Source organism: Bidens hawaiensis, unplaced genomic scaffold (assembly GCF_021521415.1).
Source record: "Bidens hawaiensis isolate Kalapana, Puna unplaced genomic scaffold, B.hawaiensis_p1.1 tig00004242_1, whole genome shotgun sequence".
In the NCBI taxonomy this organism is placed as follows: Eukaryota; Viridiplantae; Streptophyta; class Magnoliopsida; order Asterales; family Asteraceae; genus Bidens; species Bidens hawaiensis.
The window spans coordinates 702,570-716,202 of record NW_027491253.1 but is presented as its reverse complement, the minus strand read 5'-3'; the positions used below and the strand labels follow the sequence as shown (position 1 = coordinate 716,202).

General features: G+C 37.9%; 1 pseudogene across 1 annotated transcript; it reads left to right on the top strand.

The window, feature by feature from the left end:
* Positions 1-6,157: 6,157 nt before the first annotated feature.
* LOC143625853 (RNA pseudouridine synthase 6, chloroplastic-like) lies at positions 6,158-11,844 on the top strand (annotated as a pseudogene). Its single transcript, XR_013152335.1, has 9 exons — positions 6,158-6,315; positions 7,101-7,231; positions 7,778-8,032; positions 8,103-8,184; positions 8,938-9,053; positions 9,140-9,194; positions 9,275-9,386; positions 9,465-9,634; positions 11,497-11,844. The product of XR_013152335.1 is annotated as an RNA pseudouridine synthase 6, chloroplastic-like (transcript).
* The last annotated feature ends 1,789 nt before the right edge of the window (positions 11,845-13,633 follow it).

Genomic DNA, 13,633 nt, shown 5'->3' with positions numbered 1-13,633 from the left:
TAACTTGAGGGTCTGGGGGAGGCGGAGCAGCCTTTTCTGGAACTGGTTCAGGATCCTGGTTCCTGAGCTTTTTTATTCCAAATAGCTCCTTAAGGTGACCCTTGCTGAGGAGGTAGCTTATCTCCTTCCTCAAGGCTATGCAATCATCTGTCATATGGCCGAAGTTTTCGTGAAAGGCACACCACTTCGATTTGTCTTTGGGGAGAGGTGCCTTCTCATTTTTTCTCGGCCATCTTGCTTTGTCGCCCAAGTTCCTAACGGCAAGCATCACTCCTCCCATATCTACGGAGAAGCAATAATCGGATATTCTCGGGCAATCTTCATCGTCGTCCTCCTCTTCTACAGTATTGATCTTCTGGCCATTTGGTCTATTGTATGGCTTAGAGTTGCTGTTTCTGAAGTAGGGTCCTTGCTTCTTGTCTTGAGACTCCTTTTTCACCGGAGTGCTTAGTTGATCTTGTATTCTTTGATCCTCCTCCAACCTTATAAATCTTAAAGCTCTGTTTCGCACTTCATCTAAATTCCTGCAAGGGGTCATCACAAGATCTTGATAAAATGGAGAGTCCTTTTGTAACCCCATTTTGAATGCCTCAACAGCTGTCGGGACATCCAAATTTAGAATTTCCAAAGCCTCTCTTCCAAACCTTGTAAGGAACTGCCTAAGAGGTTCCTCACGAGGTTGGGCAACTTTATATAAATCACTAGTTAATTTTTCGAAAGATCTACTGCATGAAATTGACTATTAAATAGATTGATTAAATGAGAGAACGAAGTAATAGAATAAGGAGGAAGACTTAGCAGCCATTTAAAGGTTGATCCAGTGAGGGTCGAGCCAAAGCCTTTACACAAGCAGGCTTCCTTCAATCTATCTGGAATTGGATTAATTTCCATCCTTTCGCGATATAAGGCTACATGTTCCTCAGGATCCGTGGATCTGTCATATAGTTTCATACTGGGAGCAGTGAAGCATTTTGGTATCTCGGCATCGCAAATTGGTGGAGTAAACCTAGATATGTTGTGGCTTCCTGCGGGTACTTCGGGAATAGGTTTGATGACTCCAGGCACACTCGAAATCATATCCTTGAGCTTCTCGGGCTATGGTTTGGTTGATCCCAGTATCATGCATACTAGCATGGTTAGTGCCAAAAGACGGATTATTATGAAGGTGAAGGTTACCTTTTACGTGATCAAAAGATCTAGCTCCACAGCTGTGTCCGGGATATATTGTTTCGGCATCAACAGTTGGTCCAGTAGGAGCAGTAGTTTGCATGGGTATGAAATCGCCTTTATGGACCTCCAATGGCCTGGATCGGGGTTCCTTAAGGGGCTCTTTTCCATAAGGATAGTAGGATTCTAGACGCTGATGGATGATGGATTCTGTTTGGAAACCCAAGGATCCTGGTTGAAAGACTGAGGATCCTTGAAGTTGTTGGTTGGAGGATCCTTGACGGAATCCTAAGGGTTCGGGTTGGCATGCTGAGGATCCTTGCAAATGGTGATTGAAGGGTCTTAAAGGTTGACCCAAAGATCCTTGTTGAAGGATGGAGGATCCTTGCGAATATTGATCAGAGAATTTTTTTTGGGAGAGGTCCGAGGATTCTTGCTGAGGATACGTGGATGCTGGGCACCTCTGGTCCGAGAAATGCGGAGTGCTGAAATCAAGTATCCTCGGCATAATGGGGCTTGTGTTCTCAACGGCCTTCTTTGTCCTCCTGATTTCCTCGATCTCGTAGAGGATCCTCTGATTAGTCTTGTTCTGCTGCTCCATATAGCTCTTCATCTGTGAACACAAAACAGAGACGTCATTGTTGGCAGTTACCGTGTGGGAAACAGTAGTGGATTTTGATCCGGAGAAAACAACAGTCTCCTTCTTCTGAGTAACAGCTACTGGCTTTTGTGGCTTCGTAGTGCCAGGTAGCGGTGGTAAAGTACTTGAGCCGGACACTTGAAGCAGCGGTTGTAGGAATAGCTTTTCCTTGAGAGGCTATTGAGTGAGTGATAACAAAGGATTGAATAAAGGTAAGGATTTTTTGTGATTAAAGCACCAAGAGCCCCACGGTGGGCGCCAAGTTGTTTTGGTTAAAAATCTGGCTAAGGATCAATGAACCAAATTCATATGTGAGGATTGGTGCAAAAGTGAACAGAATAACCAAAGTAACGACAATAGGTAATGAACACGAAGATTTATACGAGGAAAAGCCCTTGGTAACTAGTATCCCGCCGGCACAAAAACCTCAGGTAGTGAAAACTATCACTACCAATTATATTGAACTAAAAAAAGATTACAAATGGTGGAACAATAGCTGATCGTGATTACAGGGTGTTTTTGCTAGGAGTTCTAAGTGTGCTTGAGTGTTATGTCTCATGTTTTATCAGCTAGGGTTCAGTATATAAATACAAAGATCATAACGTAAACTAACTAACTAACTCCTATAATTCCGGCCACGTTTGTTTACTCCTTCAACCTGACCGTTTACGAGCTTGGGCGAGAGGGGAGGACCAGGTAAAACACTTCGTCCGTAAGAATAGGAGTTTCCAGTAGTCACGTGTTTTATCTGCAAAAAATAGATTATAATATAATTGAAATTGAGTGCTGAGGATCCTTGAACCACTAAGGATCCTTAGTCCCGCTGATTGTTGCTAATAACACTTAATTTCCAAGGATCAAAGATCCTGGTCCCAACAATGTCCTTTAAGTTTAATAAGTGCAATGGCCGTCCCTCAACTTTAAAAACCGTTGCGGTTTATGTCCTTTAGGTGACGGCCGTTAACTTAAAGCTGTTAACTCTAAAACACTTGCCACTCACATGAGGGTAAGATCGTCTTTTTAACCCAATCAATATTTAACAAAGTAGACATTACACACATTAAAACCCAAATATTAAAAGGATACTTTCATAATACCAAACATTATCCAAAACACAAACCATTAATCCAAAATACAAGCCATTAATCCAAAACATACTACCAAAATACTATATATTTTTCCCAAAATAAAAGGTTGTGATCCAAAAGACTACTCGCCGCTGATCCAAAACATTAACCTTGTTGGCTTGTGCAACTCCTGATGTTATGGCCTTTTTGCTTACATTTGCTGCAAGTCATGGTTGAATTCTTTTTTGATAACTTATTACCTTTTGTGATGTCTTCTAGTTCAATTATTGATTTCTTCCTCACTTTCTTTGGTCTTCCAATTGGTTTGTGATGATTTGGTGGGACAAGAATGGTAGGAACTTGAGACCTTGGCCACATGGACCAACCATTGATTGGAAATACTTTGAAGCTATAAACTTTTTTCCAAGTATCCAGCATATAAATAGGGTTTACCAATTTTTCAGGGATCATACATTGTTTTCCATTAGCCTGCATATTCCACATTGCAGCCACCGCATGCCTGCAAGGTATACCTGTTATCTCCCATCTCCTGCATGCACACAACCTTTGACTTAAATCTACTACACGCTGATCACCAAATGGGCCACTCACCTGAAAATGTTCCCCTCCATTCCAGATCACAGAGTATTTAGCAGCTTCTTTCTTTATTGTTTCTAATACTTTTGTGGCATAGGGTGTCAGTAGACCATCAGATCTATCTATTACCTTTAAAACATTGACTATTCTTCTCATCAAATACTCCCTAATAAACTCTAATGCTGTGATGATTGGCTTATCTCTTCCATCTAGTAGCTTGGAATTCAGTTGTTCACACATATTATTGAGCAACACGTCAGAAACGACCCTATCTGTGACCATCCAACACATAAATTGAAATGCATAATAATAAATATTTTCAATACATATTGTTTAGCAATACATCATTACTTACCTAAACAATTATTAGAGCAAGAAAATTTCTTTTAAACAGGGAAATAAAATTAACACCCGGTTTGAGAGGGGGAGGTCTTGGATAGGGGTAAGCATAAATCAAGTGAGGCCTGCGATAACCTCAAGACCTGACCCGGTTATTCACAATATGGTTGGTTCTCGGGTCTTAAGAATTAGGGATGAGCTCGGTACCGTATCGGTACCAAAAATACCGTTCTGAAATATTCGGTTTGGTACCGGTATTGAAGGTAAAAATTCTGAATCATTACGTAAAGCTCTAAAACCAAAATCTAAATCATCTCCGAGTATTAGAAAGTGGTAGTAAATACCCTGACTGTCAACATACCCTAGCTTTACCATCACACGCTCTAGATCATGCACCAAGAACCTTTGAATGTCTAGCAAATCAATGAATGATTCTTTACCATCAACGTATCTTCGCCCCGGCGATCGAGTAAAATAACCCCCATGATGCAAGTGTATGGAAAAAAGATGAACATTACCTCCTGTATTCGATATATAGATTAAACATAAAACAAGTTATGAAATCATAAATTCTTCTATAATAAAAGAAGTTGTTGGCTTACCATATATTTCATTCACTTCGTCTTGATCGAGTACATCACGAATTAGGAGAAATATGAAAGGACGTGAATGAAACAGGGATTTATAATAATATATTGAAATTCAGGGGCTAAAAATACGATCTTACCCTCATGTGAGTGGCATGTGTTTTAGATTTAACGGCTTAAGTTAACGTCCGTCACCTAAAGGACATAAACCGCAACGGTTTTTGAAGTTGAGGGACAGCCACTGCACTTATCAAACTTAAAGGACATAATGTGGAATTCACCTCAAACATAAAAGACATAATCTGCAGTTCTATCTTTTAAATATTATATTAAACAACGGGGGAACGTGCGATTTTCTTTATTTGATTTGGTCATTCATCTACTAACACCTCATGAAAAAGATGACGGTTTTCTAACTTTTTGTTTTCAGCTTCCAGATTAGAATCTTGATAAAAGTGCAGTTTGGGGGGTTACTTGTTAGAGCATTGAGAATGGGTTTTTTTTATCTTCATCCTTTAAATATAACTAAAAAAAACATAATTTTTTTTAATTTATACATTATTTTCTAATAACCTTTCCCAACCCATTTCCCATTTTCATCTCTATATTCTTTTTTTATTACTTTTTTTTTCTTTCTTTAATTTATAATCTTAACTCTAACTATTTTGTCTTATTATCTTTTTCAATATAATTGATTTTCAATATATATTTATAGAAGGGTAGTTGGAAGTGGAGTGTTGTGTCAACACTCTAAATTTGAAGGTTTCCTATACCATTTAAAAATGGAGCTTGGAGATAGAGAATGAGTTGAAGTGGTTATTTAGATGATTTCTCTAAATTTTGTTTAGTGTTTAAAGGTTGTAGGTTGTTGTCTGAAAAGAAAACCTATAAGTCGTGGAGGCACAAAACATCGAGGTGTTGGTAAGACGATGTAACACGGATGCGTAGAGGCTTGAAACAAATAAAGGATGGAAGACGGGCGAAAGATAACCGGAAAAGGATGGAAGGCGATGGAGAAAGATGCATGCAGACCACAAAAAATGCTATCGACTTCCAAAAGAGAATGAAACATTAGTATAGATTATAGTAAGACAGTTGGCCAACCTCTTACGTATGGGCGAAGTTTAGTTAGGGCCTGGGTCACCCCGGGCCCCATGTTTTTTTTTGTGTTGTGTCAATTTACTTGTTTTCGTCAGAAAAATTTTATTTGTAGTGTAAATTTATTCGTTTTTGACTTAAAATTTGAGCCCGCCCGCTCCCCCCCCCCCCCCAACAAACTCGTCCAAGCTACGTCACTGCTCTTACGTTAGAATAAGTGTTTAGTTATTTGATAGGGAAAATGAACGGAAAGTACTAAATAATAGTATCAATGAGATCTTTTTGATTTACAGTAGATAGAGTAGGATTGATTTCACTATCACATGTAATCGGTTGTGATATTGACGGCTCGATTTCTGTAGGTTTTTAAACATTTATTTTGTCACGTGATCCCGAGACGTAACATAATTTACGGGTTTGGTCAAGTCCACACATATATATCCCTATTATTCATCCGGAACAATCCCAATACACTCTCTACTCCCATCATTGTCGGTCCCAAGTGAGTCGACGTGAATTCGGTTATGTTCGTTAAAGTACCAGAAGTAAACAGAAAAGTCAGAAAATTGAGACGTTGATAAAAACCAAATGTTGTCTGTCCCGAAAGAAAAAAGTGTTTAAAATAAATTCCCTTTTCCGTGCACACACCTTGAGTCGTGAAGATGGCTGCTTCATCACTACTGCCAAGGCTTCCCAATTTCCGGAACTTGGTTGCAATACGACGAACTTTTGCAGCCGCCGCCGCCACCACCACCAACCGCCACTGCTTGGCGACTGATCCCGCAGCTTCTCAACTTATTTCTACCCCCAATTCTGTACGGTACTCCCTTATCCCCTTCAAATTAATACAGCACATGACATGTTAGTTTTACTCGCTAGGTTACAAACTTAAAATATTCACATAACCAATCCATAAATTATTTTCTTATAAATTACTTAGGGATGTTTTGGATGCAAACTATAGAATGAAACTACTTGAGTTGTGAAAACCTATGAAAACCCTAAGTAACATCGTTTTTTTTTGTTACATGTAACACACATGTTTTGTTACATTTAATACAAAACATCGAAAACATAAAAAAAAATGTTTCGCTATTGTTTTACATTTTTTACTAATTTTTATATATGTTTTTAGGAGAGAGAAAGTGTTTACATTTTTTTATTAACTTTAATTGTTAATCATAAGATTTAATTTTTAATTAAAAACATGTGGTTGAGAATGGGTTTCTAGAGTTTTCACAATTAAGGTGGGTTTTTATTCTAACTTAACCCAGTTTTGGATTGCTTATTTAAGCTCATCTTTAACTTGCTAACTTTTCACAAAAGTTAATAAGTTAACAAAGTGTTTGATAAGTCAGTATATTGTGAGTCATAACTTTATCTTGACAACTTATGACAAAAAGTTGGAGAAAAAATAAGGATTCCCGAACACCCCCTTAATATTGGTTTCTTGGTTCGGTTTAGATTTTTTTTACTTTTTGGCTGACAGCAAAACCGAAACTGAAACGAAAGATTTTTTTTTTATAATTTGGTTACAGTTCGGTTATTTCGGTTTCGTGCACACCCTTACAAGAAATTTTGGTAACTGATACATGTTTTTTTCAGCCACGAGGAATATGGTCGCTTGCTTCCGTGTCCTTCGGAAAATATTCTACCAAGGAACATTGAACACTTAGTTGTTAAAGAAGAAGGCCCATTCTTGACTTCATTGCTAAAGCTTTGGATCTCCCACCTTTGTGAGTTTATATGCTCCTTTACCTGTCTAACATTGTCATAATTAATTGTAGTGTATACATATTTGGCAGACTATGGAATTCCGTAGATTTTGCTCACTCAATGAATGTTCTAATTTTTATGTTGAAATCAGTTATAATATGATTAGGCTTCTAAATGAATCAAATGATTAGTGAACCATTTGGAAATTGTTCGGCAGGAAGTTCATTTATGGTCATTTATTTAATAAACGAACGAAAATGAACAAATTGTTTTGTTCATTTAGTTAAACGAATAAATATAAACACATTACGTTCATCTGTGTTTGTTGGTTTACGCGTGTTTAAGTCTGTTCCTTTATATATTTAGTTAATTTTTTTAGGCCTGACAGATTAATGCTCATGTTTAATTTTAATTAGTGTTCGCTTGGTTACGTTTGTTCATCTATATTCAAGTATGCTCATTCGTTTGTGTTCATTTATGTTCGTGAACCATTTGTTTATACAATTAACAAATGAAGACAGTGACACTCATTTTCTTATGTTGATTAATATGGTGTAAATTTAAAGGTATGTTGCAGATCTAATTCAATTTGGAGCAGTGCACTATGCCCTCGTATGCCCAAAGCCACCTGTAACCGCCACGTCAGACGAGATCAAACTGTACAAAGGATTTACTAAACCATCAGTTCTAAGAAAGCGAGCTTCAATCAAAGGAAAAACTGTAAGAGAAGCACAAAACACTTTCAGGGTGACTGAACCTGATCAGTTGGTTGAAGCAGGGACGTACGTGAGGGTACACGTGCGCCCAAAACGCTTTCCAAGGTACAAACAAGTAATGCATGCATTTAATGTTTATGTTTTAAGTTTAACTAATGTAGTAATTGTTCACTAGATGCTATGAAATTGACTGGAAATCAAGAATAATTGCTGTGACCGAGTCCTACGTGGTTCTCAACAAGCCAGCTGGCACATCAGTATGTGAATCATTGTTCCCTTTTGATCTTATTCATGAGTATTCATGGAACCGAAATAACTGACTTATTACTGAAACGACTGAACCAACTCAAAACGACGGTTTGGTTTTATGTTTATTTCAGAAAGTGAATTCACAGTTCGGTTTTGGTTTTGCGTGTGCCGAGAACCGAAAAAACCAAAAAAAAAACCGACTCATGTTATTGAGTTTTTGGATTATAATTTGTAACTTTAAATGTTAAGTAACTTTTAAAAGATTTACAAATGGTGTAGCCCAAAACTTTTAGGCTCAAATGTTTAATAATCAATTCATCAACAAAAAATTTAGACACAGTTTCAACTTTCAAGCCCAAATTCTGGGCCATTTTTTTGACCCAAAATTTTCAAGCCCAAATGGTAAATACTGGAACCTAAGAGTTTTCAATAGCCCAAAAACCAACTTTTTGGTTTTTAGTTTGTTTTGAGCTTCAAACCGACCCATGTGCAGGCTTATTTTATGATAAGCCTAACAAAACGGGTGGCTCGGGTTATGGGTCAAAACAGGTTGGGTCAAAGCAGGTTTCTGTTTCTATTTAGGTCAAAGTGGATTGGTCAAAGTGGGTTCTGGTTTGGTTTGAGTCCAAAACCAACCCAAACCGACCCATGCACATGCTTATCTTATGACTTATTAGCCTAACGAAATGGGTGTGTGCAGTTACAGGTTCGGGTCAAAGCTGGTTTCTATTACTTTATTGTGTCACTTTCCTTTTTCTTAGGTAGGTGGAACTACCGACAACATTGAAGAAACATGCGTAACTTTTGCCACACGTGCGTTGGAATTAACCACTCCGTTAAGGACAACTCATCAGATTGATAATTGCACAGAAGGCTGGTACAAATTTAATCACAATCTCTTTATTAGTGTTATTATTAATAACAATTTATTAATGACTAAACTTTATAGCATTTGTTTTATAGTGTTGTGTTAGCAAGAACTAAGGGTTACTGTTCGGTTTTTCATAGAAAGATCAGGGTACTGGTTTATTAATAGCTATGTGTTTATATTTATTTTTACTTTTTATAAATGCGTTTTAAGTAACCGTTTACTATTAGGACAAACAAGTGAAGAAGCTTTATCTTGCACTTGCTGCTGGTCACGTGCCCTGTGGAGTCATGACACATTATATGCGACCATTTAGAAAGTCACCTAAAGTAATATCTGAAGGTACTTTTATAAGAAAAGTTTAATAATATTTGTTTAAAAAAAAGATGTTTGAGCATTGACCTGTGTTGACTTGTGCAGAGTTCATTAAGGGATGGAATTTGTGTCAACTTGAGGTTCTAGAATGCAAGAGAGTCCCATGGCCAAATGCTTTACTTGAAGAGAAGTATGGAATTGAGGATATTAATTGGCCTAATAAGGAGTTTGCGTACGAGTGTAAAGTCAACCTGTTGACCGGTCGTACACACCAGGTAATGATACATGTTAGGGCCTTGTTTTGATTCTTATACTTTTTATTATTTAGTCATAGAAAGTTTTCTATAGGGATATAAACGAGCCAAGCTGCTCCTGGGCTACTGAAAATCTGCTTGCTAAAAGTTTGAAACTAGTCAAGCTTAAATGAGTGTCCAGGAGCTTGAATTGAGCCCGAACCAAATATTGTGCTCGTTTAATAAACAAGCTTGAGTCCAAGCTTCACATACCAAGCTTGACTAGGCTTGCGAGCCTAAATGAGATATTATTTGTATTAATATGATAAATTTTATTATATATGACAAATATATATTTACACATAACTAGTAATATACCCGCGACTTGCGCGGCAACCGTAAACCTGGGTGCTGCAGCGGGGAGCCAACGTGAATTCAGTCAATATTAGCTACGTTTGTTACGGTACTGGAACTAAAACAAAATGGAAACAAAAAAAAATAAAAATAAAAATTGAGGTAGACCAATGGGGTGGCGTTGGTTGGTCCCGGACGCAACAGCGAGTCAACGCGAATTTAGTTGGTATTAGCTACGTTTGTTACAGTACTGAAACTAAAACAAAATGAAAACAAAAAATAAAAATACAAATTGAGACGGGCCAATGGGGTGACGTCGGTCGGTCCCAAACGCGGAGGCAGTGACTCTATGACACTCGTATAACATATTATACATCTTTTGTTAGCATATTCAAAACAAAGTTTATTCGGTCGTAAACAGAGCATTGGTAAAACCCGATCGTTGCAGCGGCAAGCCGACTTGTATTCGGGCATTGTGGTGGTGAGTTGGTAAAACCGGGGCACTGGTAAAACTCCGAGGGTTCCGGCGGTGGGTCAACGCGAATTTTGTCGATTTCGTTTACATTTGTTACTCTACCGGAACTAAAATAAAGTTCGGTAAAACTTGGACGTGGGTAAAACCTGAGTGTTGTTGGTACTGGACGTTGCGCAGTGAGTTGGTAAAACACAAGCATTGTCAGTCTCAAGTGTTGCGAGGGTGAGTCGACACAAATTCGGTAAAACAAAATGTTCGTTACGAATCTAAAACTAAAAAAAAAACATTTAACCAATAAAAAGAAAGAAAAAATTAAAAAATTGTTGGACCGTTGAGGTGGTGCCACTTGGCCCAATCCACGCCTTGCGGTACCAACACCGGGTGTGGGTAAAACCTGAGAATTGTCAGTACTGGACGTTGTGCAGTGAGTCGGTAAAACTCAAGCATTGTTAGTCCCGGGCGTTATTGTGGTAAGTTTACACGAATTCGGTAAAACAAAAGACAAAAGCGTTACAAATCTGAAACCAAAAAAAAAAAAACAAAAACAAAAAGAAAAAATATTTAACCAATAAAACAAAAAATGATTGTAAAAAAAATGATGGATCATTGAGGTGGTGCCACTTGGCCCAATCAAAACCCTACGGCACCAACCTTCAATCTTACTATATATAGATAATGAGTATATTTTAATAACGGGCGTGAGCTCGGGCTTCACATACTGACATTGACTAGGCTTGCCAAGCCTAAATAGGATCTTATATAAATATTATAAGTTATATTTTATATGATAAATTATTATACTATAAAGTTATGATAAAATATGTAATGTTACATATTAAAAAAATGTGTTTATAATTAAAGTAATTAAATATTTAATTTATAGTAAACGGGCAGAGCTCTAGATTGAAAATCTTTTAACAAGCCGGCCTCCAACTGTAGACATAGAGCCCGATACGAGCTCGAGCTCGAGCTGGGGCCTCAGGCTTGTTTATGCCTCTAGTTTCCTTATGAAATATGCTGCTCCATTCGATCATACTTTTTATTTATTTTTACTACAAACTTTGCACGGTTACAGATTCGGGCTCAACTGGCAGCGTGCGGTGCGCCATTAGTGGGTGATTCGATGTATATGCCAGCAGTAATGGCGGAGTTAGCCCGCCCAGGGCTGAACCCGTTTGGGAAGTACGGCAAGCAGTTTGAAAGTGAGGCAGATAGAGAACGGGCCGCTGAAGAATGGGCTGCACAACATGGGAAAGAACCTAGGTTAGCTATTGCCCTGCAAGCTTGTCAGATTTCATGGGATGATGGTGACCATTTCTATGAGGCTGGGCCTCCTTGGTGGGTCAGATAGAAGCTTCTGGAATTTCGGTTATGTTGTTTGTGAACTGCTTGGGGCGAGGAAATGGCAAACTCGTACGTTTACAGATTTCAGTGTTAGAGCATCTTTAACACTTCTGGAATTTCGGTTATGTTGTTCGACATGGTGTTACATAGTTTCAGTGTTAGAGCATCGTAAGTTCGGATCACTTGGGCTGACTTTCAAAGGCATCTTTAACCATATTTTTCACTTTATATAGATAGTTAATGTTTTATCACTTTATGCATGACTGCAAGACAATATGATTATAAAGATTGTCAATTATTTTATTTTATTTTTACATAAAGCTATTATGTAGTTGAATTCATTGAAATGCTTGAAAGACTAGATATGATTTTGTTTTATTATTTAAGTGCTTAAAGGTAATTATAATAACTATGTTGTGACTAACCTCTATCTAATCTAAGAGGTCGAGGGTCAGGTATAGGTGATTTGTTTGTAGCTTATATATAGGTGATTTATTAGTAGATTAGTAGCTATTCATTAAAAATCTATGTTAATGTTATAATTAAAGTTTGCATCTAGTCCATAAAGACATGCGATATGCTGATGATCAATTTCAACTCATTTAGTGAAAGCACTAGCTTAATCCGGGAGATTAACAATTTGTCGTTAAATTATTGTTAACAAGTCAATCCATTAGGTTGTCTGTTGTAGAGGCGTCATCCATGCCATGTGGCCTGTGGGTATGATGGCGCCCTACACACCATGGATAATGCGACACCTACACACCACCCAGGCTTAACATAGCAGGTCCATCCCACTGACAATCAATCACAAACTATTATTTGTTTTTCTTCTCTTTTAATATCTAGTTAACCTAATTAACACACGACGCTTAAATTAACGGGTGGCTAGTTATCCTATGTGGTAGTGATGTGACACGATAACTAACTCTTGCTACTTGCTAGTTATCCTACAACACGGCCTTAAAACTAAAAAAGCCTGTCTACCCGAATCTTTTTACCAGCTTTTAAGTATTAATCTAACTCGCCCATTTCCACCAACCATTTCCACCAACCGAAACTAAGCAAACAAAAGTTCATTATCAAGAATATCTGGCAAAGAACAAAAGCACATACCAAGCTCCTTAAAAATCAACACTAACAATGTTCATACTTAAAGCTCAATCGTAAGAACATCAAAGGCACTTGACAAAAGTTGGTCAAAACAAAAAAAAAAAAAGAAAGACAGTTCTTGATGCGGTCCGCTCGTTCAAATTTCTGGGAAATTGCTCAGAGAAAGATCGGCACTTATTTCTCGACTCTGGTCTTGATAAGCACCAATGTCTCCCATTTCACCTGCAAAATTAAATTTATAACTGCATTGCAACAATAATAATAAACTTAATAATAATCACTTTTAATACTCATATGTTACATACCTGTCTGTTCTTGGCTTTCTTGCATTGATGGTTGGCTTTCCACAATGATGTCTACGGGAGGTATAACCTCGGGCTCTTTTGCAGGCTGTTCGTTGACCACCGGTTCAAGGTCAGCATCCTTATGCATAATGTTCTCTCTTTCAAGTAGATTATTATTCGCAGCCGTTGGTTCAGATCCCACATGCTCGTTTTTAGCCACTTGTGGTTTAGAAACCTCAAAAACTTGCATAATATCATTTTGATCAATCAGCCTTAAACTTTCATGAGGTAAAGAGGTACTACTTCCACCCGTCACCATTGCAGGGGTGTTTTGGTAATTTTCCATTGTCACGGGCTGTTCGGGCTGCTTTGCACAAACTAACTCAGGAGAAGAAATCTGTCCCGGGTTTGAGGGAGGAATGGTAAATTCACCTCGTGTGCACATCTCAACATGTGGTGCCACGTCATTCA